Source organism: Oncorhynchus kisutch, linkage group LG24 (assembly GCF_002021735.2).
Source record: "Oncorhynchus kisutch isolate 150728-3 linkage group LG24, Okis_V2, whole genome shotgun sequence".
Classification (NCBI taxonomy): domain Eukaryota; kingdom Metazoa; phylum Chordata; class Actinopteri; order Salmoniformes; family Salmonidae; genus Oncorhynchus; species Oncorhynchus kisutch.
In genome coordinates, this window is record NC_034197.2 from 412,236 (window position 1) to 440,098 (window position 27,863).

The 27,863-nt window shown below is 43.2% G+C and overlaps 1 long non-coding RNA gene across 1 annotated transcript; it reads right to left on the reverse strand.

Annotated features, from left to right (window-relative positions):
- Window positions 1-3,580: 3,580 nt before the first annotated feature.
- On the reverse strand, window positions 3,581-27,863 carry LOC109883934 (uncharacterized). The gene is made up of 5 exons (XR_004205342.1): window positions 27,626-27,863; window positions 25,541-25,623; window positions 5,403-5,544; window positions 4,548-5,175; window positions 3,581-4,281 (listed from the first exon to the last, which is right to left on the reverse strand). It is a non-coding gene; the product is annotated as an uncharacterized LOC109883934 (long non-coding RNA).

The window sequence follows — 27,863 nt, forward strand, 5'->3', positions numbered from 1 at the left end:
GGCAGTCTAAATTCCGCCCCCTTTTTCTCTGCCTTCTCTTCACTCAAATGACGGGTTTTAGGCCTGTTCCCGGGAAAGCAGTATATCCTTCACGTTGGACTCGTTAAAGGAAACATCTTCTTCCAGTTCGTGGTGAGTAATCGCTGTTCTGATGTCCAGAAGTTATTTTCTGTCATAAGAGACGGTAGCAGCAACATTACAAACAACTCAAAAAAATTTACGAAATAGCAGTTGGTTTGGAGTATGTAAAACATCAGTCATCCTATCCGGCGCCAATCTACATAAGCTAGTGGCATGTCTTTAGTGAAGATTGAAAAAAGCAAGGGGCCTAAACAGCTACCCTGGGGAATTCCTGCTTCTACCTGGATTATGTTTGAAATGCTTCTATTTAAGAAGACCCTGTGTGTTCTATTACTTGTCTAACTCTTTGTCCACATTATAGCAGGGGTTCTAAAGCTATAACACACATGTTTTTCCAGCAGCAGACTATGATTGAAGCTGCACTGAAGTCTAATTAGACAGCCCCTACAATAATTGTATCATCAATTTCTCTCAGCCAATCAGTCATTTGTGTAAGTGCTGTCCGTGCTTGTTGAGTGTCCTTCCCTATATGCTTGCTGGAAGTCTGTCAATTTGTTTTCTGTGAAATGGCATTGTTTCTGGTCAAACACAATTTTATTAAGAAATTGACTAATGGTTGGTAACAGGCTGATTAGTCTGCTATTTGAGCCAGTAATGGGGACTTTACTATTCTTTGGTAGCGGAATGACTTTAGCTTCCCTCCAGGCCTGAGGGTGCACACTTTAGTAGGCTTAAATTGAAGATGTGGCAATATCGTCCACTATTATTCTCAGTGATTTTCCATCCAGATTATCAACAATGACAAGCCACGGGGTATGATAGACAATATTTCCACCTCTTTAATTTTGGTTTTCCTAGATCTGGCTATTATATTATATATATATATATATATGGATTTGGATACTGCTTTAAAGCCAATTTCTGCAGCATTAGTAATGATGTGATCAATACATGTTGATGATTTAATTCCTGTGTTTGTAAATACCCTGCTAGGTTGACTGACAACCTGAACCAGGTTGCAGGCACTGGTTACAGTTTGAAGCATTTTCTTGAGTGGGCAGCTAGATGAGAGCTAGTCATTATTTAAATTACACAGAAAATGTACTTCTCTGATATCACGTACATTACAGAGAATTTCACACATTATCCAGATACTGACTGTTAGCACTTGGTGGTCTATAGCAGCTTCCCACCAGAATGGGCTTTAGGTGAGGCAGATGAACCTGTAGCCATATTACTTCAACATTAGATCTTCTCTATGCTTTACTGGAATGTGGTTCTGAATATAGACCGCAACACCTCCCCCGTTGGCATGAATCTTTTCTGTAAATGTTATAACCATGTATTTCTACCACTAAGTGAGTTTCAGAATATGTCGTCTGTTACAAGCAAGTTATTGACTTCATGAACCTTGTTCCTCATGCTGCTAATATGGTCAATTTATTTTTGCACTTTTCTGGGTGGCTTGGTTGTTTTACTGGGAAGCTTATCAGAAGTAGACTCGATAGTGCAGGGTAAGCTGCACAAAGTGGTCTTCCTACTAGGGCATATACATGTAGTTATTACCACAAATGAGAGCCTGTACATTGAATATATTCACTGATTATGTATGCTTCCTTGGCAAATAAAGGTGTGGTTCAGGTATGAATCTCTGAGACATTCTTTTTCAGTCATTTCCAATACCAGGTGTATCAAACTCCATTATTTAAATGATGCTGTGTCTGCATGTAGGTATTACAATTATACACTTCAACAGTGTTTACTGCTCCTGTGACATCAATGATTAACCCTTGTAACTATGCAATAGACTAGAAACATGCTTTAACTAGTTAAAGGCTGACCTGTAATTCATATATGCAGAAATAGAATTAAACTTTACACTACACTTCCTATGCATCATGTAAATACTCTGAAAGCGGTTCATCTCAATATCTAATGCCCTTCATCTGCATTGATCTGATAAACACAGGACAGGTGTAGTATTTCAACGAGTAGATAATGTGAAACGCTTTGAGAAAAATTCATTATCCAAGAGTTATAAATACATATTACATACAATGGGGCAAAAAAGTATTTAGTCAGCCACCATTTGTGCAAGTCCCACTTAACAAGATGAAAGGCCTGTAATTTTCATCATAGGTGCACTAACTATGACAGACAAAATGAGAAAAAAAATCCTGAAAATCACATTGATTTGATTTATTAGCAAATTATGGTGGAAAATAAGTATTTGGTCACCTACAAAAAGCAAGATTTCTGGCTCTCACAGACCTGTAACTTTTTAAAGAGGCTCTTCTGTCCTCCACTCATTACCTGTATTAATGGCACCTGTTTGAACTTGTTATCAGTATAAAAGACACCTGTCCACAAATTCAAACAGTCACACTCCAAACTCCACTATGGCCAAGACCAAAGAGCTGTCAAAGGACACCAAAATTGTAGACCTGCACCAGGCTGGGAAGACTGAATCTGCAATAGGTAAGCAGCTTGGTTTGAAGAAGTCAACTGTGGGAGCAATTATTAGGAAATGGAAGACATACCAGACCACTGATAATCTCCCTCGATCTGGGGCTCCACGCAAGATCTCACCCCGTGGGGTCAAAATGATCACAAGAACGGCGAGCAAAAATCACAAAACCACATGGGGGGACCTAGTGAATGACCTGCAGAGAGCTGGGACCAAAGTAACAAAGCCTACCATTGGTAACACACTAGGGACTGAAATCCTGCAGTGCCAGACGTGTCCCCCTGCTTAAGCCAGTACATGTCCAGGCCCGTCTGAAGTTTGCTAGAGAGCATTTGGATTATCCAGAAGAAGATTGGGAGAATGTCAGATGAAACCAAAATATAACTTTTTGGTAAAACCTCAACTCGTCGTGTTTGGAGGACAAAGAATGCCGAGTTGCATCCAAAGAACACCATACCTACTGTGAAGCATGGGGGTGGAAACATCATGCTTTGGGGCTGTTTTTCTGCAAAGGGACCAGGACGACTGATCCGTGTAAAGGAAAGAATGAATGGGGCCATGTATCGTGAGATTTTGAGTGAAAACCTCCTTCCATCAGCAAGGGCATTGAAGATGAAATGTGGCTGGGTCTTTCAGCATGACAATGATCCCAAACACACCGCCCGGGCAACGAAGGAGTGGCTTCGTAAGAAGCATTTCAAGGTCCTAGAGTGGCCTAGCCAGTCTCCAGATCTCAACCCAATAGAAAATCTTTGGAGGGAGTTGAAAGCCCAGAACATCACTGCTCTAGAGGAGATCTGCATGGAGGAATGGGCCAAAATACCAGCAACAGTGTGTGAAAACCTTGTGAAGATTTACAGAAAACGTTTGACCTCTGTCATTGCCAACAAAGGGTATATAACAAAGTATTGAGATAAGCTTTTGTTATTGACCAAATACTTCTTTTCCACCATAATTTGCAAATAAATTCATTGAAAATCCTACAATGTGATTTTCTGGATTTTCTCATTTTGTCTGTCATAGTTGAAGTGTACCTATGATGAAAATTACAGGCCTCTCATCTTTTTAATTGGGAGAACTTGCACAATTGGTGGCTGACTAAATACTTTTTTGCCCCACTGTACGCCGTAAAAGCTTTCGTCCCCAAACCACTGCAATGTTAGAATTGTAAAGGATTTAGCCATGTTTCAAGTGTGTGCCAACAAACCGAGCATACTGAAGAATGGTGTGTAGAAGGACGATGGTGTGGCAATTGTGATGGAGAACATGATCCTGAGTTCCTGGAGTGTCATTTGTAGGATTTTAATGAATTTATTTGCAATGTGATTTTCTGGATTTTTTTCTCCTAATTTTGTCTGTCATAGTTGAAGTGTACCTATGATGAAAATTACAGGCCTCTCATCTTTTTAAGTGGGAGAACTTGCACAATTGGTGGCTGACTAAATACTTTTTTGCCCCACTGTACAAGTTCAATCTGTACTTCAATGCACATCTGGTGTGCCTTATAAAAACAGGAATAAAGACGACGAGAGACATATAAAAAGGGAAAGAGGTAAGAACAGAGGAGCAGGGAATACAGCATATGATTGATGAATACTCTGTTCATCACAATTACATAATGGTGTCTCCTAGCCAGCCTTGGGCTCCCAGTCGGCCTGAAGGTTATCTTAAGAGTGGATGAGGTGGCGATGACAGGACTGGGGTTTGGCATCCTCTCTCACAACAAAACATACCTGCAGATGAGAGAGAGCATGTTTAAGTGTTGTTTTTTCTATTCTAACACTCCATCAGGAGGTGAAATGCAAAACTGACCTTGGATCATTAACTCTGGGACTACTACATCTCTATCTGTATTTCAATGTAAAGCATCTCTTCAATAATACTTCCTGTATAATATAAACTGACCTTGGATCATTAACTCTGGGACTACTACATCTCTATCTGTATTTCAATGTAAAGCATCTCTTTAATAATACTTCCTGGTGACCTGACCTCTCACCTATGATCATGCTGTGCCCTCTATGTAGTCATTTCAGATGCGGGAGGGGTTCACCGACACAGCTGATATAACCTAGAGGATTTAGGGAGAAGGGGAGAGAGGGATGAAGTGAAGGAGAGAGACTGTGTGAGAAAATAAGGTAGTTAAAGAGACTGTTCAACAGGGATCTGAACGGACACACGAGGACAAACAATATAGCGTAGTTATAGAAATAATGAAGTGTCTTACTCTTCTCTATGGTTGACCCTCTTGCTTATTTTTTGTAGATGGAGGGAGCCACAGTTATAAACCTGAGCCTGCTCATGGCACAACACAATCCATCAATCAAATTGATACACGAGTCTGGGTTATATATAGGGTGTCTAATTGTTCCAAAAAAACAGACCCCATCCTTGAAACATCTTGCAAGAGCAGCAGACTTCTCGTCTGGCACACGAAGGAGAGGTGCAGATCCCCTCCTGGTCCTCGTGTCCATCCTCATGAAGTTAATCAGGACACAAGTAGCCTTCACATGCCTGAATTCCCCCAGGAGGCAGTGCTAGATGGCCCTGGTCACCCAACCTTGCAGTGCTCCCTACACGGTAATTGTAGGCAATCGTTTTTGAAGGGATCTCCAGTTACAAGCTATCTGTAGGAATATGGAAGACAATGTAATTATTAGACTGTTACATCACCAGGTCATTGTGGATTACTGAAGTATAATATCACATTTCCAGTGGTGTCAGAAGTTTACTAAGTGCCTTTAAACAGCTCGGAAAATTACATAAAATGTCATGCTTTAGAAGCTTCTAATGGGCTAACTGACATCATTTGAGTCAATTGGAGGTGTACCTGTGGATGTATTTCAAGGCCTACCTTCAAACTCAGTGCCTCTTTGCTTGACATCATGGGAAAATCCAAAGAAATCAGCCAAGACCTCAGGAAAAAAGTGTAGACCTCCACAAGTCTGGTTCATCCTTGGGAGCAATTTCCAAACGCCTGAAGGTACCACGTTCATCTGTACAAACAATAGTATGCAAGTATAAACACCACGGGACCACGCAGCCATCATACCGCTCAAGAAGGAGACGTGTTCTGTCTCCTAGAGATGAACGTATTTTGGTGCAAAAAGTGCAAATCAATCCCAGAACAGCAAAATACCTTGTGAAGATGCTGGAGGAAACGGGTACAAAAGTATCTATTTCCACCGTAAAACGAGTCCTATATCGGCAAAACCTGAAAGGCCGCTCAGCAAGGAAGAAGCCACTGCTCCAAAACCGCCATAAAAAAGCCAGACTACGGTTTGCAACTGCACATGGGAAAAAATATCATAATTTTTAGAGAAATGTCCTCTGGTCTGATGAAACAAAAATAGAACTGTTTGGCCATGATGACCATTAATATGTTTGGAGGAAAAAGGTGGAGGCTTTCAAGCCGAAGAACACCATCCCAACCGTGAAGCACGGGGGTGGCAGCATCAAGTTGTGGGGGTGATTTGCTGCAGGAGGGACTGGTGCACTTCACAAAATAGATGGCATCATGAGGACAATTATGTGGATATATTGAAGCAACATCTCAAGACATCAGTCAGGAAGTTAAAGCTTGGTCGCAAATGGGTCTTCTAAATGGACAATGACCCCAAGCATACTTCCAAAGTTGAGGCAAAATGGCTTAAGGACAACAAAGTCAAGGTATTGGAGTGGCCATCACAAAGCCCTGACCTCAATCCTACAGAACATTTGTGGGCAGAACTGAAAAAGTGTGTGCGAGCAAGGAGGCCTACAAACCTGACTCAATGACACCAGCTCTGTCAGGAGGAATGGACCAAAATTCACCCAACTTATTGTGGGAAGCTTGTGGAAGGCCAAACAAAATATTTGACCCAAGTTAAAACAATTTAAAAGCAATGCTACCGAATACTGATTGAGTGTATGTAAACTTCTGACCCACTGGGAATGTGATGAAAGAAATACAAGCTGAAATAAATAATTCTCTCTACCGTTATTCTGACATTTCACCTTCTTAAAATAAAGTGGTGATCCTAACTGACCTAAAACAGGGACTTTTTACTAGGATTAAATGTCAGGAATTGTGAAAAACTGAGTTTAAATGTATTTAGCTAAGGTGTATGTAATCTTGTGACTTCAACTGTACTTGTCCTCTTGCTCAGTTGTGCACCGGGGTCTCCCACCCCTTTCGCTATTCTGGTTAGGGCCAGTTTGTGATTTAACATTTTGGAAATTTCTCGCATGAAATAGCCTTCATTTCTCAGAACAAGAATAGACTGATGAGTTTCAGAAGAAAGTTCTTTGTTTCTGGCCATTTTGAGCCTGTAATCGAACCCACAAATGCTGATGCTCCAGATACTCAACTAGTCTAAAGAAGGCCAGTTATATTGCTTCTTTAATCAGAACTACAGTTTTCATCTGTGCTAACATAACTGCAAAATGGTGTTATAATGATCAATTAGCCTTTTAAAATGATCAACTTGGATTAGCTAACTAAATAAGTGTAGCGAAATGCTTGTGCTTCTAGTTCCGACAGTGCAGTAATATCTAACAAGTAATCTAAAAATTCCCCAACAAGTACCTAATACACACAAATCTAAAGGGGTAAATGAGAATATGTACAGTGGGGAGAACAAGTATTTGATACACTGCCTATTTTGCAGGTTTTCCTACATACAAAGCATGTAGAGGTCTGTAATTGTTATCATAGGTATACCTCAACTGTGAGAGACATAATCTAAAACAAAAATCCAGAAAATCACATTGTATGATTTAAGTAATTATTGCATGACATAAGTATTTGATAACCTACCAACCAGTAAGAATTCCGGCTCTCACAGACCTGTTAGTTTTTCTTTAAGAATCCCTCCTGTTCTCCACTCATTGCCTGTATTAACTGCACCGGTTTGAACTCATTACCTGTATAAAAGACACCTGTCCACACACTCAATCCTCTCCACAATGGCCAAGACCAGAGAGCTGTGTAAGGACATCAGGGATCAAAATTGTAGACCTGCACAAGGCTGGGATGGGTGACAGGACCAATAGGCAAGCAGCTTGGTGAGAAGGCAACAACCTTTGGCGCAATTATTAGAAAATGCAAGAAGTTCAAGATGACGGTCAATCACCCTCGGTCTGGGGCTCCATGCGAGATCTCACCTCGTGGGGCATCAATGACCATGAGGAAGGTGAGGAATCAGCTCAGAACTACACGGCAGGACCTGGTCAATGACCTGAAGAGAGCTGGGACCACCGTCTCAAAGAAAACCATTAGTAACACACTGCGCCGTCATGGATTAAAAGCGCACACAAGGTCCCCCTGCTCAAGCCAGCGCATGTCGAGGCCCATCTGAAGTTTGCCAATGACCATCTGGATGATCCAGAGGAGGAATGGGAGAAGGTCATGTGGTCTGATGAGACAAAAATAGAGCTTTTTGGTCTAAACTCCACTTACCGTCTTTGGAGGAAGAAGAAGGATGAGTACAACCCCAAGAACACCATCCCAACCGTGAAGCATGGAGGTGGAAACATCATTCTTTGGGGACGCTTTCCTGCAAAGGCGACAGGACGACTGCACAGTATTGAGGGGAGGATGGATGGGGCCATGTATCATGAGATCTTGGCCAACAACCTCCTTCCCTCAGTAAGAGCATTGAAGATGGGTCGTATCTGGGTCTTACAGCATGACAACGACCCGAAACACACAGCCAGGGCAACTAAGAAGCAAGAAGCATCTCAAGGTCCTGGAGTGGTCTAGCCTGTCTCCAGACCTGAACCCAATAGAAAATCTTTGGAGGTAGCTGAAAGTCCGTATTGCCCAGCGACAGCCCCGAAACCTGAAGGATCTGGAGAAGGTCTGTATGGAGGAGTGGGCCAAAATCCCTGCTGCAGTGTGTGCAAACCTGGTCAAGAACTACAGAAAACGTATGATCTCTGTAATTGCAAACAAAGGTTTCTGTACCAAATATTAAGTTCTGCTTTTCTGATGTATCAAATACTAATGTCATGGAATAAAATGCAAATGAATTACTTAAAAATCATACAATGTGATTTTCTGGATTTTTGCTTTAGATTCCGTCTCTCACAGTTGAAGTGTACCTATGATTTTTTTAAATTACAGACCTCTTCATGCTTTGTATGTAGGAAAACCTGCAAAATCGGCAGTGTATCAAATACTTGTTCTCCCCACTAAGTATTCAGACTCTTTTCTCAGTACTTTGTTAAAGCACCTTTGGTAGCAATTACAGCATTGAGTCTTCTTGTGTATGACGCTACAATTTTGGCAGACATGTATTTGAGGAGTTTCTCCCATTCTTCTCTGCAGATCCTCTCAAGCTCTGTCAGGTTGGATGGGAGAGTTGCTGCACAGATATTTTCAGGTCTTTCTTCAGAGATGTTCGATCGGGTTCAAGTCTGGGCTCTGGCTCGGCCACTCAAGGACATCCAGAGACTCTTTCATGCCGTCCCTAGGAGGGGTGCGTCATTTGAGTGGGTTGAGTCACTGACCTGATCTTCCTGTCTGGGTTGGCGCCCCCCCCCCCAGTTTGTTATATCTGGAGTACTTCTCCTGTCTTATCCGGTGTCCTGTCTGAATTTAAGTATGCTTTCTCTAATTCTCTCTCTCTTTCTTTCTCTCTCTCGGAGGACCTGAGCCCTAGGACCATGCCTCAGGACTACCTGGCATGATGACTCCTTGCTGCCCCCAGTCCACCTGGCCATGCTGCTGCTCCAGTTTTAACTGTTCTGCCTGCGGCTATGGAATCCTGACCTGTTCACCGGACATGCTACCTGTCCCAGACCTGCTGTTTTCAACTCTCTAGAGACAGCAGGAGTGGTAGAGATATTCTTAATGATCGGCTATGAAAAGCCAACTGACATTTACTCCTGAGGTGCTGACTTGCTGCACCCTCGACAACAACTGTGATTATTATTATTTGACCATTCTGGTCATTTATGAACATTTGAACATCTTGGCCATGTTCTGTTAAAATCTCCACCTGGCACAGCCAGAAGAGGACTGGCCACCCCTCATAGCCTGGTTCCTCTCTAGGTTTCTTTCTAGGTTTTGGCCTTTCTAGGGAGTTTTGTCCTTCCTAGGGCGCCACCGTGCTTCTACACCTGCATTGCTTGCTGTTTGGGGTTTTAGGCTGGGTTTCTGTACAGCACTTTGAGATATCAGCTGATGTACGAAGGGCTATATAAATACATTTGATATGATTTGACTTGTCCCAAAGCCACTCCTTCGTTGTCTTGGCTGTGTGCTTAGGGTTGTTGTCCTGTTGGAAGGTGAACCTTTGCCCCAGTCGGAGGTCCTGAGCGCTCTGGAGCAGGTTTTCATCAAGGATCTCTCCATTCATCTTTCCCTTGATCCTGACTAGTCTCCCAGTCCCTGACACTAAAAAACATCCTTTTGGCAAACTCCAAGTGGGCTGTCATGTGCCTTAAGAGTGCTGAGGAGTGGCTTACGTCAGGCCCCTCTACCATAAAGGCCTGATTGGTGGAGTGCTGCAGAGATGGGAGAACCTTCCAGAAGGACAACCATCTCCACAGAGGAACTCCAGAGCTCTGCCAGAGTGACCATCGGGTTCTTGGTAGCCTCCCTGACCAAGGCCCTTCTGCCCCGATTACTCAGTTTGTCCGGGTGGCCAGTTCTAGGAAGAGTCTTGATGGTTCCAAACCTCTTCCATTTAAGAATGATGGAGGCCACTGTGTTCTTGGGGACCTTCAATGCTGCAGACATTTTTTGGTACCCTTCCCCAGATCTGTGCCTCGACACAATCTTGTCTCGGCACTCGACGGACAATTCCTTCGACCTCATGGCTTGGTTTTTGCTGTGACATGCACTGTCAACTGTGGGAAATTATAGACATGTGTGTGCCTTTACAAATCATGTCCAATCAATTGAATGATATATATTTTTAACATTGTTTTCAAACTGATATGTGACACGTATTAATGCCAAAATAACATGCGAAAACAAAGCTCCACCTGCCCTGAACGACGTTGTCACCACTGGTTGTCTGCAGCATTCGAACAGCTCAATCAGCTGTTCAATTTCAATTTCCAGCATGTCAACTTAGCCAGGATCACAGTCAAAAGTATTTTGCCGATTCAGTGAGTCATCTGTAGAATTGTTTTGTATTTCCCCTGCATGCTTACATTCAGTTTGTTCACATTGGCAAGGAGAAACATTTTCTTTTCATTACACAGAACATTTTTTACATCCATTACACCACCGCCTCCAGCCAGTACCGTTGACACCAGGCATGACGTGGCCAGGTGGGTTGGGCCTCTTTGTATATAAGGAGAGAGCAGCATTTTCTTGTGTTTATCTACAAAGCACTCATGCAGAAACTTCCTTTGCATCTATCATCATTAATTCAATTTAGACATAAGAAATGATCAAACCCGGTCTCAGGCTTGGATAACACTGGAGGTCCCTTTGGTCTCCAGAGTAAAGCTGCTTTTAGTCTCTTTGCACCCTTTATGTGGAACAACTCTGAGGTGTTCTGGTCCCTCTTGATCAGTTCAGAGTAATGATCAGAGACCTCTGTTGATAAATGTGTCTGGTTTTAGACATAAGAAATGATCAAACCCGGTCTCAGGCTTGGATAACACTGGAGGTCCCTTTGGTCTCCAGAGTAAAGCTGCTTTTAGTCTCTTTGCACCCTTTATGTGGAACAACTCTGAGGTGTTCTGGTCCCTCTTGATCAGTTCAGAGTAATGATCAGAGACCTCTGTTGATAAATGTGTCTGGTTTTAGACATAAGAAATGATCAAACCCGGTCTCAGGCTTGGATAACACTGGAGGTCCCTTTGGTCTCCAGAGTAAAGCTGCTTTTAGTCTCTTTGCACCCTTTATGTGGAACAACTCTGAGGTGTTCTGGTCCCTCTTGATCAGTTCAGAGTAATGATCAGAGACCTCTGTTGATAAATGTGTCTGGTTTTAGACATAAGAAATGATCAAACCCGGTCTCAGGCTTGGATAACACTGGAGGTCCCTTTGGTCTCCAGAGTAAAGCTGCTTTTAGTCTCTTTGCACCCTTTATGTGGAACAACTCTGAGGTGTTCTGGTCCCTCTTGATCAGTTCAGAGTAATGATCAGAGACCTCTGTTGATAAATGTGTCTGGTTTTAGACATAAGAAATGATCAAACCCGGTCTCAGGCTTGGATAACACTGGAGGTCCCTTTGGTCTCCAGAGTAAAGCTGCTTTTAGTCTCTTTGCACCCTTTATGTGGAACAACTCTGAGGTGTTCTGGTCCCTCTTGATCAGTTCAGAGTAATGATCAGAGACCTCTGTTGATAAATGTGTCTGGTTTTAGACATAAGAAATGATCAAACCCGGTCTCAGGCTTGGATAACACTGGAGGTCCCTTTGGTCTCCAGAGTAAAGCTGCTTTTAGTCTCTTTGCACCCTTTATGTGGAACAACTCTGAGGTGTTCTGGTCCCTCTTGATCAGTTCAGAGTAATGATCAGAGACCTCTGTTGATAAATGTGTCTGGTTTTAGACATAAGAAATGATCAAACCCGGTCTCAGGCTTGGATAACACTGGAGGTCCCTTTGGTCTCCAGAGTAAAGCTGCTTTTAGTCTCTTTGCACCCTTTATGTGGAACAACTCTGAGGTGTTCTGGTCCCTCTTGATCAGTTCAGAGTAATGATCAGAGACCTCTGTTGATAAATGTGTCTGGTTTTAGACATAAGAAATGATCAAACCCGGTCTCAGGCTTGGATAACACTGGAGGTCCCTTTGGTCTCCAGAGTAAAGCTGCTTTTAGTCTCTTTGCACCCTTTATGTGGAACAACTCTGAGGTGTTCTGGTCCCTCTTGATCAGTTCAGAGTAATGATCAGAGACCTCTGTTGATAAATGTGTCTGGTTTTAGACATAAGAAATGATCAAACCCGGTCTCAGGCTTGGATAACACTGGAGGTCCCTTTGGTCTCCAGAGTAAAGCTGCTTTTAGTCTCTTTGCACCCTTTATGTGGAACAACTCTGAGGTGTTCTGGTCCCTCTTGATCAGTTCAGAGTAATGATCAGAGACCTCTGTTGATAAATGTGTCTGGTTTTAGACATAAGAAATGATCAAACCCGGTCTCAGGCTTGGATAACACTGGAGGTCCCTTTGGTCTCCAGAGTAAAGCTGCTTTTAGTCTCTTTGCACCCTTTATGTGGAACAACTCTGAGGTGTTCTGGTCCCTCTTGATCAGTTCAGAGTAATGATCAGAGACCTCTGTTGATAAATGTGTCTGGTTTTAGACATAAGAAATGATCAAACCCGGTCTCAGGCTTGGATAACACTGGAGGTCCCTTTGGTCTCCAGAGTAAAGCTGCTTTTAGTCTCTTTGCACCCTTTATGTGGAACAACTCTGAGGTGTTCTGGTCCCTCTTGATCAGTTCAGAGTAATGATCAGAGACCTCTGTTGATAAATGTGTCTGGTTTTAGACATAAGAAATGATCAAACCCGGTCTCAGGCTTGGATAACACTGGAGGTCCCTTTGGTCTCCAGAGTAAAGCTGCTTTTAGTCTCTTTGCACCCTTTATGTGGAACAACTCTGAGGTGTTCTGGTCCCTCTTGATCAGTTCAGAGTAATGATCAGAGACCTCTGTTGATAAATGTGTCTGGTTTTAGACATAAGAAATGATCAAACCCGGTCTCAGGCTTGGATAACACTGGAGGTCCCTTTGGTCTCCAGAGTAAAGCTGCTTTTAGTCTCTTTGCACCCTTTATGTGGAACAACTCTGAGGTGTTCTGGTCCCTCTTGATCAGTTCAGAGTAATGATCAGAGACCTCTGTTGATAAATGTGTCTGGTTTTAGACATAAGAAATGATCAAACCCGGTCTCAGGCTTGGATAACACTGGAGGTCCCTTTGGTCTCCAGAGTAAAGCTGCTTTTAGTCTCTTTGCACCCTTTATGTGGAACAACTCTGAGGTGTTCTGGTCCCTCTTGATCAGTTCAGAGTAATGATCAGAGACCTCTGTTGATAAATGTGTCTGGTTTTAGACATAAGAAATGATCAAACCCGGTCTCAGGCTTGGATAACACTGGAGGTCCCTTTGGTCTCCAGAGTAAAGCTGCTTTTAGTCTCTTTGCACCCTTTATGTGGAACAACTCTGAGGTGTTCTGGTCCCTCTTGATCAGTTCAGAGTAATGATCAGAGACCTCTGTTGATAAATGTGTCTGGTTTTAGACATAAGAAATGATCAAACCCGGTCTCAGGCTTGGATAACACTGGAGGTCCCTTTGGTCTCCAGAGTAAAGCTGCTTTTAGTCTCTTTGCACCCTTTATGTGGAACAACTCTGAGGTGTTCTGGTCCCTCTTGATCAGTTCAGAGTAATGATCAGAGACCTCTGTTGATAAATGTGTCTGGTTTTAGACATAAGAAATGATCAAACCCGGTCTCAGGCTTGGATAACACTGGAGGTCCCTTTGGTCTCCAGAGTAAAGCTGCTTTTAGTCTCTTTGCACCCTTTATGTGGAACAACTCTGAGGTGTTCTGGTCCCTCTTGATCAGTTCAGAGTAATGATCAGAGACCTCTGTTGATAAATGTGTCTGGTTTTAGACATAAGAAATGATCAAACCCGGTCTCAGGCTTGGATAACACTGGAGGTCCCTTTGGTCTCCAGAGTAAAGCTGCTTTTAGTCTCTTTGCACCCTTTATGTGGAACAACTCTGAGGTGTTCTGGTCCCTCTTGATCAGTTCAGAGTAATGATCAGAGACCTCTGTTGATAAATGTGTCTGGTTTTAGACATAAGAAATGATCAAACCCGGTCTCAGGCTTGGATAACACTGGAGGTCCCTTTGGTCTCCAGAGTAAAGCTGCTTTTAGTCTCTTTGCACCCTTTATGTGGAACAACTCTGAGGTGTTCTGGTCCCTCTTGATCAGTTCAGAGTAATGATCAGAGACCTCTGTTGATAAATGTGTCTGGTTTTAGACATAAGAAATGATCAAACCCGGTCTCAGGCTTGGATAACACTGGAGGTCCCTTTGGTCTCCAGAGTAAAGCTGCTTTTAGTCTCTTTGCACCCTTTATGTGGAACAACTCTGAGGTGTTCTGGTCCCTCTTGATCAGTTCAGAGTAATGATCAGAGACCTCTGTTGATAAATGTGTCTGGTTTTAGACATAAGAAATGATCAAACCCGGTCTCAGGCTTGGATAACACTGGAGGTCCCTTTGGTCTCCAGAGTAAAGCTGCTTTTAGTCTCTTTGCACCCTTTATGTGGAACAACTCTGAGGTGTTCTGGTCCCTCTTGATCAGTTCAGAGTAATGATCAGAGACCTCTGTTGATAAATGTGTCTGGTTTTAGACATAAGAAATGATCAAACCCGGTCTCAGGCTTGGATAACACTGGAGGTCCCTTTGGTCTCCAGAGTAAAGCTGCTTTTAGTCTCTTTGCACCCTTTATGTGGAACAACTCTGAGGTGTTCTGGTCCCTCTTGATCAGTTCAGAGTAATGATCAGAGACCTCTGTTGATAAATGTGTCTGGTTTTAGACATAAGAAATGATCAAACCCGGTCTCAGGCTTGGATAACACTGGAGGTCCCTTTGGTCTCCAGAGTAAAGCTGCTTTTAGTCTCTTTGCACCCTTTATGTGGAACAACTCTGAGGTGTTCTGGTCCCTCTTGATCAGTTCAGAGTAATGATCAGAGACCTCTGTTGATAAATGTGTCTGGTTTTAGACATAAGAAATGATCAAACCCGGTCTCAGGCTTGGATAACACTGGAGGTCCCTTTGGTCTCCAGAGTAAAGCTGCTTTTAGTCTCTTTGCACCCTTTATGTGGAACAACTCTGAGGTGTTCTGGTCCCTCTTGATCAGTTCAGAGTAATGATCAGAGACCTCTGTTGATAAATGTGTCTGGTTTTAGACATAAGAAATGATCAAACCCGGTCTCAGGCTTGGATAACACTGGAGGTCCCTTTGGTCTCCAGAGTAAAGCTGCTTTTAGTCTCTTTGCACCCTTTATGTGGAACAACTCTGAGGTGTTCTGGTCCCTCTTGATCAGTTCAGAGTAATGATCAGAGACCTCTGTTGATAAATGTGTCTGGTTTTAGACATAAGAAATGATCAAACCCGGTCTCAGGCTTGGATAACACTGGAGGTCCCTTTGGTCTCCAGAGTAAAGCTGCTTTTAGTCTCTTTGCACCCTTTATGTGGAACAACTCTGAGGTGTTCTGGTCCCTCTTGATCAGTTCAGAGTAATGATCAGAGACCTCTGTTGATAAATGTGTCTGGTTTTAGACATAAGAAATGATCAAACCCGGTCTCAGGCTTGGATAACACTGGAGGTCCCTTTGGTCTCCAGAGTAAAGCTGCTTTTAGTCTCTTTGCACCCTTTATGTGGAACAACTCTGAGGTGTTCTGGTCCCTCTTGATCAGTTCAGAGTAATGATCAGAGACCTCTGTTGATAAATGTGTCTGGTTTTAGACATAAGAAATGATCAAACCCGGTCTCAGGCTTGGATAACACTGGAGGTCCCTTTGGTCTCCAGAGTAAAGCTGCTTTTAGTCTCTTTGCACCCTTTATGTGGAACAACTCTGAGGTGTTCTGGTCCCTCTTGATCAGTTCAGAGTAATGATCAGAGACCTCTGTTGATAAATGTGTCTGGTTTTAGACATAAGAAATGATCAAACCCGGTCTCAGGCTTGGATAACACTGGAGGTCCCTTTGGTCTCCAGAGTAAAGCTGCTTTTAGTCTCTTTGCACCCTTTATGTGGAACAACTCTGAGGTGTTCTGGTCCCTCTTGATCAGTTCAGAGTAATGATCAGAGACCTCTGTTGATAAATGTGTCTGGTTTTAGACATAAGAAATGATCAAACCCGGTCTCAGGCTTGGATAACACTGGAGGTCCCTTTGGTCTCCAGAGTAAAGCTGCTTTTAGTCTCTTTGCACCCTTTATGTGGAACAACTCTGAGGTGTTCTGGTCCCTCTTGATCAGTTCAGAGTAATGATCAGAGACCTCTGTTGATAAATGTGTCTGGTTTTAGACATAAGAAATGATCAAACCCGGTCTCAGGCTTGGATAACACTGGAGGTCCCTTTGGTCTCCAGAGTAAAGCTGCTTTTAGTCTCTTTGCACCCTTTATGTGGAACAACTCTGAGGTGTTCTGGTCCCTCTTGATCAGTTCAGAGTAATGATCAGAGACCCCTGTTGATAAATGTGTCTGGTTTTAGACATAAGAAATGATCAAACCCGGTCTCAGGCTTGGATAACACTGGAGGTCCCTTTGGTCTCCAGAGTAAAGCTGCTTTTAGTCTCTTTGCACCCTTTATGTGGAACAACTCTGAGGTGTTCTGGTCCCTCTTGATCAGTTCAGAGTAATGATCAGAGACCTCTGTTGATAAATGTGTCTGGTTTTAGACATAAGAAATGATCAAACCCGGTCTCAGGCTTGGATAACACTGGAGGTCCCTTTGGTCTCCAGAGTAAAGCTGCTTTTAGTCTCTTTGCACCCTTTATGTGGAACAACTCTGAGGTGTTCTGGTCCCTCTTGATCAGTTCAGAGTAATGATCAGAGACCTCTGTTGATAAATGTGTCTGGTTTTAGACATAAGAAATGATCAAACCCGGTCTCAGGCTTGGATAACACTGGAGGTCCCTTTGGTCTCCAGAGTAAAGCTGCTTTTAGTCTCTTTGCACCCTTTATGTGGAACAACTCTGAGGTGTTCTGGTCCCTCTTGATCAGTTCAGAGTAATGATCAGAGACCTCTGTTGATAAATGTGTCTGGTTTTAGACATAAGAAATGATCAAACCCGGTCTCAGGCTTGGATAACACTGGAGGTCCCTTTGGTCTCCAGAGTAAAGCTGCTTTTAGTCTCTTTGCACCCTTTATGTGGAACAACTCTGAGGTGTTCTGGTCCCTCTTGATCAGTTCAGAGTAATGATCAGAGACCTCTGTTGATAAATGTGTCTGGTTTTAGACATAAGAAATGATCAAACCCGGTCTCAGGCTTGGATAACACTGGAGGTCCCTTTGGTCTCCAGAGTAAAGCTGCTTTTAGTCTCTTTGCACCCTTTATGTGGAACAACTCTGAGGTGTTCTGGTCCCTCTTGATCAGTTCAGAGTAATGATCAGAGACCTCTGTTGATAAATGTGTCTGGTTTTAGACATAAGAAATGATCAAACCCGGTCTCAGGCTTGGATAACACTGGAGGTCCCTTTGGTCTCCAGAGTAAAGCTGCTTTTAGTCTCTTTGCACCCTTTATGTGGAACAACTCTGAGGTGTTCTGGTCCCTCTTGATCAGTTCAGAGTAATGATCAGAGACCTCTGTTGATAAATGTGTCTGGTTTTAGACATAAGAAATGATCAAACCCGGTCTCAGGCTTGGATAACACTGGAGGTCCCTTTGGTCTCCAGAGTAAAGCTGCTTTTAGTCTCTTTGCACCCTTTATGTGGAACAACTCTGAGGTGTTCTGGTCCCTCTTGATCAGTTCAGAGTAATGATCAGAGACCCCTGTTGATAAATGTGTCTGGTTTTAGACATAAGAAATGATCAAACCCGGTCTCAGGCTTGGATAACACTGGAGGTCCCTTTGGTCTCCAGAGTAAAGCTGCTTTTAGTCTCTTTGCACCCTTTATGTGGAACAACTCTGAGGTGTTCTGGTCCCTCTTGATCAGTTCAGAGTAATGATCAGAGACCTCTGTTGATAAATGTGTCTGGTTTTAGACATAAGAAATGATCAAACCCGGTCTCAGGCTTGGATAACACTGGAGGTCCCTTTGGTCTCCAGAGTAAAGCTGCTTTTAGTCTCTTTGCACCCTTTATGTGGAACAACTCTGAGGTGTTCTGGTCCCTCTTGATCAGTTCAGAGTAATGATCAGAGACCTCTGTTGATAAATGTGTCTGGTTTTCTGAATATGTTTTGTAATTGTGTTTGTAAAAGAGACCCTAGTGTCAGCAATACTTCCCTGTCAAAATAAAGGTTAAAGAAAAAAAACTATGGACTCATGCTGCGTACGCCAAATCCTGACACAACAGGAACCGGGATTCGTCAGACCAGGCAATGTTTTTCCAGTCTTGGTGATGGCGTGCCCACTGGTGCCGCTTCTTGTTGTTGTTAGCTGATGGGAGTGGTTGTCTGCTGCAATAGTCCAAAAATATTTCCACTTGTCATTGTTCTTTATTGTAGTAACGCTAATGTTAGAGATTGAAGATATTTGCCATCAAATATGTGCAATTCAGCTGAAGTAACACTTTTATTGCTTATTGTTTAGTGTTGGAGGATAAAAAGACCTATATGCCTATGGATGTGTATAGCCAATCTGTGTATGGACCCTAAATTTATATCGTTCAGAACAGAACATTGTTCTACAATGCTTCCACTGGTTAATCATTAATCCTCAAGAAATTGCAGAAAAAGTGAAGGAAATGCGACAATGTTACATGTCAAGCTGCTATTATGGTATGAAAGTCCTGCTTCAAGAGTACTACTCCACATTGAACCACAGCCAGAGGATGGGTATATTACAAGCACATAGTTGTTTTTCTGTTCTCATGTATCATCCTCATATGGTACGTATTTGTTGCATGCTAAATACACTGCTCGAAAAAATAAAGGGAACACTTAAACAACACAATGTAACTCCAAGTCAATCACACTTCTGTGAAATAAAACTGTCCACTTAGGAAGCAACACTGATTGACAATACATTTCACATGCTGTTGTGCAAATGGAATAGACAACAGGTGGAAATTATAGGCAATTAGCAAGACACCCTCAATAAAGGAGTGGTTCTGCAGGTGGTGACCACAGACCACTTCTCAGTTCCTATGCTTCCTGGCTGATGTTTTGGTCAATTTTGAATGCTGGCGGTGCTTTCACTCTAGTGGTAGCATGAGACGGAGTCTACAACCCACACAAGTGGCTCAGGTGGTGCAGCTCATCCAGGATGTCACATCAATGCGAGCTGTGGCAAAAAGGTTTGCTGTGTCTGTCAGCGTAGTGTCCAGAGCATGGAGGCGCTACCAGGAGACAGGCCAGTACATCAGGAGACGTGGAGGAGGCCGTAGGAGGACAACAACCCAGCAGCAGGACTGCTACCTCCGCCTTTGTGCAAGGAGGAGCACTGCCAGAGCCCTGCAAAATGACCTCCAGCAGGCCACAAATGTGCATGTGTCTGCTCAAACGGTCAGAAACAGACTCCATGAGGGTGGTATGAGGGCCCGACGTCCACAGGTGGGGGTTGTGCTTACAGCCCAACACCGTGCAGGACGTTTTTCATTTGCCAGAGAACACCAAGATTGGCAAATTCGCCACTGGCGCCCTGTGCTCTTCACAGATGAAAGCAGGTTCACACTGAGCACATGTGACAGACGTGACATAGTCTGGAGATGCCGTGGAGAACGTTCTGCTGCCTGCAACATCCTCCAGCATGACCGGTTTGGCGGTGGGTCAGTCATGGTGTGGGGTGGCATTTCTTTGGGGGGCTGCGCAGCCCTCCATGTGCTCGCCAGAGGTAGCCTGACTGCCATTAGGTACCGAGATGAGATCCTCAGACCCCTTGTGAGACCATATGCTGGCGCGGTTGGCCCTGGGTTCCTCCTAATGCAAGACAATGCTAGACCTCATGTGGCTGGAGTGTGTCAGCAGTTCCTGCAAGATGAAGGCATTGATGCTATGGACTGGCCCGCCCGTTCCCCAGACCTGAATCCAATTGAGCACATCTGGGACATCATATCTCGCTCCATCCACCACAGACTGTCCAGGAGTTGGTGGATGCTTTAGTTCAGGTCTGGGAGGAGATCCCTCAGGAGACCATCCGCCACCTCTTCAGAAGCATGCCCAGGCGTTGTAGGGAGGTCATACAGGCACGTTGGAGGCCACACACACACTACTGAGCCTCATTTTGACTTGTTTTAAGGACATTGGATCAGCCTGTAGTGTGGTTTTCCACTTTAATTTTGAGTGTGACTCCAAATCCAGACCTCCATGGGTTGATAAATTTGATTTCCATTGATACTTGTGATTTTGTTGTCAGCACATTAAAATATGTAAAGAAACAAGTATTTAATAAGAATATCTCATTCATTCAGATCTAGGATGTGTTATTTTAGTGTTCCCTTTATTTTTTTGAGCAGTGCATAAGGAAAGCCATTACTAGTGATGGGACTACTGATATCAGAGCTCCGACACAGTTTTCAAAGCACTACTGATTCGATACAACATCGTGATGCTTGTATCAAAGTAACAATACCACGTGATGACGTTTGAAGCTTCAGAGGTCACACTACCATCTGACAGGTGTCGGAACTGAAAGTGCCGACCTCTGCTGGAAGCTTTTTGTTTTTATCTAGATATATTTCAACTTAACAGGTGGAAAGATAGCTCAGGGTGTAGAACCAGACGGAATCGATCCTGAAATCATAGCACAACAATGATTATAAATGAAACGACTCGTAGTTATTGGTAATTCATTCAAGACTCATTCAAACCCAAAGCAAAATTGACAAGCAGTTACCACGTGATAAATGATCAAAGCTTAGTTTGATCCCTCAGTCACTGGATCCCGCTGTGGCTTCCAAAACATCGACTCTACTGGACACTAATTACAGACTTTTGTGCATTTCAGGTAAAATAACAACCCAATGTTTATATCCCAGGACAAATTAGCTAGCAACAGCAAGCTAGCTAGGTAAATTGCCATACATGTTTAATGCTTTTCGACCTGTCCTCAAATTAATATAGTTGGTTCAGAGTTTGTTTGATATTTAAACCTGCCTGATCTCCCTCAATCTGGGGCTCCATGCAAGATCTCACCCCGTGGGGTCAAAATGACCACAAGAACGGTGAGCAAAAATCCCAGAACCACACGGGGGGGACCTAGTGAATGACCTGCAGAGAGCTGGGACCAAAGTAACAAAGCCTACCATCAGTAACACACTACGCCTCCAGGGACTCAAATTCTGCAGTGCCAGACGTGTCCCCCTGCTTAAGCCAGTACATGTCCAGGCCCGCCTGAGGTTTGCTAGAGAGCATTTGGATGATCCAGAAGAAGATTGGGAGAATATCATATGGTCAGATGAAACCAAAATATAACTTTTTGGTAAAACCTCAACTCGTCGTGTTTGGAGGATGACTACAGCTCGGCATTTAACACCATAGTACCCTCCAAGCTCGTCATCAAGCTCGAGACCCTGGGTCTCGACCCCGCCCTGTGCAACTGGGTACTGGACTTCCTGACGGGCCGCCCCCAGGTGGTGAGGGTAGGCAACAACATCTCCACGCCGCTGATCCTCAACACTGGGGCCCCACAAGGGTGCATTCTGAGCCCTCTCCTGTACTCCCTGTTCACCCACGACTGCGTGGCCACGCACTCCTCCAACTCAATCATCAAGTTTGCGGACGACACAACAGTGGTAGGCTTGATTACCAACAACGACGAGACGGCCTACAGGGAGGAGGTGAGGGCCCTCGGAGTGTGGTGTCAGGAAAATAACCTCACACTCAACGTCAACAAAACTAAGGAGATGATTGTGGACTTCAGGAAACAGCAGAGGGAACACCCCCCTATCCACATCGATGGAACAGTAGTGGAGAGGGTAGTAAGTTTGAAGTTCCTCGGCATACACATCACAGACAAACTGAATTGGTCCACCCACACAGACAGCATCGTGAAGAAGGCGCAACAGCGCCTCTTCAACCTCAGGAGTCTGAAGAAATTCGGATTGTCACCAAAAGCACTCACAAACTTCTACAGATGCACAATCGAGAGCATCCTGGCAGGCTGTATCACCGCCTGGTACGGCAACTGCTCCGCCCACAACCGTAAGGCTCTCCAGAGGGTAGTGAGGTCTGCACAACGCATCACCGGGGGGCAAACTACCTGCCCTCCAGGACACCTACACCACCCGATGTTACAGGAAGGCCATAAAGATCATCAAGGACAACAACCACCCGAGCCACTGCCTGTTCATCCCGCTATCATCCAGAAGGCGCGGTCAGTACAGGTGCATCAAAGCTGGGACCGAGAGACTGAAAAACAGCTTCTATCTCAAGGCCATCAGACTGTTAAACAGCCACCACTAACATTGAGTGGCTGCTGCCAACACACTGACTCAACTCCAACCACTTTAATAATGGGAATTGATGGGAAATTATGTAAAATATATCACTAGCCACTTTAAACAATGCTACCTAATATAATGTTTACATACCCTACATTATTCATCTCATATGTATACGTATATACTGTACTCTCATCTACTGCATCTTTATGTAATACATGTATCACTAGCCACTTTAACTATGCCACTTTGTTTACATACTCATCTCATATGTATATACTGTACTCGATACCATCTACTGTATCTTGCCTATGCCGCTCTGTACCATCACTCATTCATATATCTTTATGTACATATTCTTTATCCCCTTACACTTGAATTGTTGAGTTTGAGTTTATTTTTATTTTTACAGGGACAGTGCACATTAATCAACATTTCAGTAAAAGTGCCGGTTTTAGCCAACCGGCTAATTTTCAACCGCAGTCCCTGGGCAGGTTATTAAAAACAATTACAATATAGACAATAGCAACATAGAACAAGCAAGACATAGCAACATAGGACAAGCAAGACACAGCATACAGACAGAGCAACATAGGACAAGCAAGACGTAGCATACAGACAGAGCAGCATAAAACAAAAAGCAGCAAGACAAAATTCATAAAAGCAACAGTGTTTCCACACCTCACAAGCTACAGACAACAGACAACATGGAGTGGCAACACATAGCTAGGGACCATGTTCACAAATCGGATTGACCTTTAGCCATGTCTTCAAGCATTTTGTGAAAGTGTGATATGTGGTGCAGTTATGTGTGTCTGATGGCAGTGTATTCCAGACATGGGAAGCTCTCACAGAGAATGCAGATTTACTAAAGGTGCTTTTCCTTAGGGGAATTATACAGTCACCTCTCATGGCAGACCTTGTGGATCTGCTGCCATATGTCTGGGTTTTCTGTTTAACAAAAATATTGAGTGGAGGGGGAGCCAGGCCATTGAGGATCTTGAATACAAGACATGCGTCGGTGTATTGCACAAGATTTTCCCAACTCAAGAGCTCATGCTTTCTAAGGATGTGACAATGATGATGGCTATTGGGCTTTCTATCAAGCACTTTGAGAGCCTGTTTGTAGACAGACTGAATAGGTTTTAATGTTGTACAGCAAGCTTGGGCCCAACTAGTCAAGCAGTATGTTAAGTGGGGGAGTATCATAGATTTGAAGTACAGTTTTGCTACCTCTGTAGTCAAAAAATTTCGTATAAATCGGAAATTAGCTAGGTTGAATTTGGTTATTTGAATTACCTTTTTCACATGCTTTTTAAAAGAGAGGTTGGAATCAAGTATGATGCCAAGGTACTTAAAATCGGATACCACCTGGAGCTTCTCCCCTGACACATAGACATCTGGCTCAGTAGCATCTGTTGCCCTCTTTGTGAAGAACATGCAAACAGTTTTTTTCACATTGAGATGCAAACACGAGTCACTGAGCCACTTTGTAACCTGGACCATTACAGTAGTGAGTTCTTGTGCAGCTTGTTGTTTGCTCTTTGCATGCACATAGATCACTGTATCATCTGCATACATTTGAACTTCAGACCCAGTACAGACAGAAGGCAGATCATTAATGTACAGGCTGAACAGGAGGGGCCCCAGTATTGACCCTTGGGGCACGCCCACATCATAGCTACGAGTGGGCGACAGCTCATTGCTCACTCTGACACACTGAGTTCTGCCTTCAAGGTATGATTTCATCCATCTCAAGGCATCAGGGGAAAAGTTGAACTTGGACAATTTTGTGATGAGAATCTCATGGTTAACAGTATCAAAAGCCTTCCTTAGGTCCAGAAACACAGCCCCAACAGCACCCCCTTTGTCCATCTTGGACTTCACATTTTCCAGAAGAAAGCAGTTGGCCGTTTCTGTGGAGTGTTTCGCTCTGAAGCCAAACTGCATGGAGTGTAATGTGAAGGGGCTGTTGTTGAGGTGGGCAATCAGTTGTTCTGCTACACACTTTTCAACAACCTTTGACACCACAGGTAATATACTAATGGGCCTGTAGTTAGTTAGATTACTTGTTGGTTATTACTGCATTGTCGGAACTAGAAGCACAAGAATTTCGCTACACTCGCATTAACATCTGCTAACCATGTGTATGTGACAAATAAAATTTGATTTGATTTTGATTTGAAGAATGCTGAGTTGCATCCAAAGAACACCATACCTACTGTGAAGCATGGGGGTAGAAACATCATGCTTTGGGGCTGTTTTTCTGTAAAGGGACCAGGACGACTGATCCGTGTAAAGGAAAGAATTAATGGGGCCATGTATCGTGAGATTTTGAGTGAAAACCTCCTATCAGCAAGGGCATTGAAGATGAAACGTGGCTGGGACTTTCAGCATGACAATGATCCCAACCACACCGCCCGGGCAACGAAGGAGTGGCTTCGTAAGAAGCATTTCAAGGTCCTGGAGTGGCCTAGCCAGTCTCCAGATCTCAACCCCATAGAAAATCTTTGGAGGGAGTTGAAAGTCCGTGTTGCCCAGCAACAGCCCCAAAACATCACTGCTCTAGAGGAGATCTGCATGGAGGAATGGGCCAAAATACCAGCAACAGTGTGTGAAAACCTTGTGAAGACTTACAGAAAACGTTTGACCTCTGTCATTGCCAACAAAGGGTATATAACAAAGTATTGAGATAAGCTTTTGTTATTGACCTAATACTTATTTTCCACCATAATTTGCAAATAAATTCATTGAAAATCCTACAATGTGATTTTCTGGATTTTCTCATTTTGTCTGTCATAGTTGAAGTGTACCTATGATGAAAATTACAGGCCTCTCATCTTTTTAATTGGGAGAACTTGCACAATTGGTGGCTGACTAAATACTTTTTTGCCCCACTGTACGCCGTAAAAGCTTTCGTCCCCAAACCACTGCAATGTTAGAATTGTAAAGGATTTAGCCATGTTTCAAGTGTGTGCCAACAAACCGAGCATACTGAAGAATGGTGTGTAGAAGGACGATGGTGTGGCAATTGTGATGGAGAACATGATCCTGAGTTCCTGGAGTGCCCTGTAAGGGTGTGAAAGAAATTGATGTGGCAAAGGTTAGTGATCAATCGAATCTCCTATGCGGAGGCAATTAAAATAATTGAGAAAACAGTTGATACTCGTGAAGAGATGGTAGTGGATACATCACAGCCTGTAGTAAATGTTTGCCGTCAGACAAAAGATACCCTGTGTGTTAAAAAGGTGGATTTTTTTGCGTTCATTGCCACAGTTATAAACTGTACAGCACAAGTCTCAAAGAAGTCTAAGAAATTAGACATTATTGTGGCTGCAGCAGAAAAGGTTTTGGGACTCAATGATTTTACATTCGAAGACTTGCAAGGGGTACTGGTGCCGAAGAACCCCCCTCCCCTCTCGGGTTCCCCTTGAGCCTGTGTAGGGATCAGATTTTTTTTTAAACTGAAAAGTGATTTGATTCGTTTTATTTATAAAATCGTGTTTCCATCCCGCATAGCAGGTGGCGGGATTCACATTAAATTGTGTGATTGCCAATATACCATAGAAGAAGAGGCACATATTTATTTGCCAAGCAGCAGTCACTGGGTGCATTCCAAACACTTAAAAGACACACCCTATCACCTCAGCCTTCAAATTAAGTGTACACTTCTGATGACGTATCAGAATGTCTGACGAGTATACTCTTGGGGAGAGGGAGGAAGGAATGATTTTTAAATGGACCGCCCTTGAAATTCGTCACTCGTTCATCCTGTGATGATTGTGTTTTCAGCCATCGGTCGCTTGTGGGTGCTTTATATGCTCTACAGTCAATTATGATTGCATGTCTACTTATATTAACTATATCATTATTCATATACGCCTACTGTTAGGCTGGACAATAGAATGAGTCAAAATTCACCCAAGGCTGGAAAACAGCAAAAGAACGTTGGCTAAGCTGGAACACTAGCGCGTTCACAGAACCTGTTTTGACTGGAGTGATGCTTAGAATTCCATTTTGCCTAAATGGCACAAAAAAATGTATCCCTGTTTATTTTACCACTACAATCTGTTCGTCAGACAAACCTGGAAAAAAACAACTTGGGTAGAAAGTAAAACATCCACACCTCAATATTGTCAACAGGGGTTATGTCTGCGTAATGTGACAGTAGGGAAAAAATGAAAACTTTTTCTGGTCTAGTGATCGATAAAAAACGAGCTCGCTTCCCAGAATTACATAATTACAAAGAGGAGATTCTCCCGATTAAAATAGTGTCCGACTTGAAAAAATGTAAATATACACATTGTGAGATACTTGGTGAAATAGACTGGCATGCCTCTCAATAGGAAAACAATGGGGGGGAGCCCTGCGTTCCAAGGGAAAAACGTATTTTGAGGCAAACATTTGATGACATCCAAGCTCACTCACCAGACTCACATAATGAGAAAGAAGATTATCATGATTAAAATGGCATCTGAAAAATCCAAATATACACATTGCGAGATATTTGGCGAAATAGACAGACATGCCAATATTTGCCCAATAGGAAACAATAGGCCGACCTCAGAGTTCCATCAGTAGATTTTTGTCGTTGTTTATATTTGAACTATAAACAATGTGAGCAGGTCTCATTGCCAGCAATAGCGAAGCAGGTATTGGGAACTAGAACAATGGGCTGGGAATAGAACGTTCGGAAGGCGAGTTGGTGCCACGGTGCTCAATAGAACTAATAGGAGCTGGCAAGGTGAAAAATGCACTAAAATAAGGCCAGTTTTTTCGTGATTACTTTAAAACGTAGGCAAGCAGCTGGGAAATATGGTCATATTATGAAACTGGGCTCCACGGCGGATGCAATGAACTAGTTATCAGAAAAAAGCGTTGTTAAAAATGTCATGTGTCCAGCCTACTAGTGTATGACAGCTAGCAAATTAATTAGCTAACTAACGTTAGCCTGCCTAGCTACTTCTGAAGAAGGAACATTTCTACAAAACAAAAACATAATTACTTTTACAAGACGTGTTTGTGTATTAGTAGCACACATCCTAAATTATTTACATTCGTTTTTACTTACACTTTTATGTTGACTCCATGTTGAGGTTTTAAGTTTTAGTGGACTTTTATTAGCGGATATACAATCATCGCGAATTGAAAAGTTGGGGGCATTTCAGGCTCCGAAGTGAACATAATTGTACACTCGCAAACTCCACATTTAAAACAAGGGCTGAGGGGCTTACGTTGCAAACTTCCCTTGTTTGGCTAATCAATTGGACTGAAAACAAATATGGCCGCGGGGATTCCCCCAAGGACAT